The sequence below is a fragment of the Eumetopias jubatus genome, unplaced genomic scaffold (assembly GCF_037043125.1).
Source record: "Eumetopias jubatus isolate StellerSeaLion01/CBP00866 unplaced genomic scaffold, mEumJub1_p1.0 scaffold_7, whole genome shotgun sequence".
NCBI classification, from domain to species: Eukaryota; Metazoa; Chordata; class Mammalia; order Carnivora; family Otariidae; genus Eumetopias; species Eumetopias jubatus.
Genome location: NW_028274813.1, coordinates 103,338,935 through 103,341,217, shown reverse-complemented (window position 1 = coordinate 103,341,217; position 2,283 = coordinate 103,338,935).

The following is a 2,283-nucleotide window of genomic DNA, read 5'->3' as shown; positions in this document are numbered from 1 at the left end:
GCGGCCGAGCCGGAGTGCGAGCGCGGAGCCGCCTGCTGCTCCCAGATATGTACTTTCCCAAGGGGGCGACCGCATTCCTCGAGACAGCCAATACTTTTTTGGAAAAGCTTTTTTCTCCTGCCCCCTTTCCCCCCTCCCTCCGCCCCCTGCCCCCTCCCCGCTCCTTCCCGCGGGGGCCGCGCGCCCATTCGCTGCCGCCTGCCGGCCTCCCAGTTGACGGTGGATATGACTATATATGGGGACCGGAGCCGCCGAGGCGGCGGCCGGGTGAGGCCGCCCTGTTTCCAAACCTGCGCGCCAGGGACTGGGCGCCGGGGCCTCGCTAGGGCCCAGCCGGGCCGAGGCGCTGACCTCTGCCCTGTGCCCTCCGCGCCCCCTCCTCCCGGGGCCCGCGCCCGGCCGTCAGGGTGCCCAGCCGGGCCTTCCCGAGCCCCAGAAGGCCGGGGGAGCGGGGCAGGTAGTGGGTGCGCGTCGCCCGGGGGAGCCGCCAGACCCCCGCGCTCTCAGCATCCCGCCCAGGGGGGCCCCCAGCAGCCGCCGCGCCTGGTCCCAGCCCGGCGCGTTCCCCGCACCCGCCCCGTGTGCTTCCCCCGCAGCTCTCAGCTTGCCAGGTGTCATCTGGGTGCTCCCTCTCTGGAGGAGGGAAGGGAGAGTTGAGAGGAAGACGTGGGGACTCCTCCTGAGACTTTCCTGCTGGTGCGGGTCAGGATGTCTGGGAATCTGTCTTCTGAGTGCCTTTCTCCCCAGGGGAGGGACAGTCAAAGACTTTAGGGACACAGGACCTAGTTGGCTTAGTTGTGCATGTGCCTGTGTGTGGTGGTATGGCAAAGGGTAGGCTGTGTGTGTTGGTGTGTAGGTGGGTGGGTGGGAGTTTGAGAAAGAACTTTGAGCTTAGACTCAGGCACCATGGTCTTCAATCTCTATCACCAGCAGATGTGTGACCTTGACAAGTAACTTAGCTTCAGTGTCTTTTTAAATCCAGGGGGTAGATGATCCCTGAGGTGCCTCCAGATCTAACTCTTTGTCATTATTCTTGCATTGATTTTAGGGAGTCGGCCTTTTTCCATGTTTAGGTGCTCAGATACCAGGTTGCCAAAATGCTGACTTATCCCAGCTAAGTCATTGTATCCACAGCCATAGCCCCGAGGAGGGATCAGGTCCAGCTGTGTATAGTGAGCTCTGCTTGGAGGCAGGAGGGTTTCCCTTCCATCTCTCACTCCTCCCAGCCCCCAAGAGAGAAAACCCTATTCTTTTCAGAGCTTTGGTGGATGGGGAAGAAAGGGGGCTGTCCTAGGGCCCTGTCTGACACTGGCCAAGACAGAGTTGGTGAGGGTCTTGTTAACAGTCTCCGCAGAGTAATTCACAACCTGTACTACATGGATACCGAATATTCCCCAGACGGTTTCTGAGCAGATTAGGCAGGCCAAACGACTTGTAAGTCCTTCAGAGAATGATCAAATTCCTCTCCAGGATTTTGTCAGGTTTCTTCCACTAACCCAACTGCCCAGGTGGGAAAAAATACCCTGAATTAGTGGTCAGAACATTAGACCTGTGTGCATAGGAGCCGCCTGGCACAGAAATTCACCAAGACCCTGTAATCACCCTATGTCAACCCAGCCACTGGAGCACAGAAAAGGTTGAAGGCCTCTGGGCAATAGACGGATGCATGGACCACAGGGAGCTGACTCCCTAGCTTGGAGCTCAGCACAGGGGGCAAGCAAGAGTAGGGACTCAGGAGTTAGACTGCAGAATCCAAACCTGGCCTGGCCACCTCCTTGCAATGTGGCCTTAGCCAGGTTACAACCCCTTTAAGCCCCCGTTTTCTCTTCTGTAAAAGTAGGTGTAAAAAGTCTCCCTTCTTAGCGTTGTCACAAGATGAAAATGAGATAAAGAGTGAAAAGCATTTGTCTAGCACATAGCCAAGTGCTCGGTCGATAGTGGCTGTTTGGGTGGCAGACGGCAAATCATTTTTCCTCTCTGGGACTCAATTTTCTCATCTATGAAACCAAGCAACCAAACTAAGGAAACTTCTGGAGAGATCATATATTACTGACTTTCCTTCACTGTGCCTAATAGAGCAGAGGATCTCGTTAAAGTTTCCCGAAATGTCTGGTGCTACAGATAATTCATTAAACACACTGTTGGTGAGCACCTCCTATATACTAGGCAGGCACTAAGCTCTGGGATTCCAAAATGAGTAAGACATGTTCATGCCTTCCAGGTGTTCAGCATGAGCCGGGGTAGAAGAATTCAGAGGAGGAAGTCCTAGAAATGACCACAGGT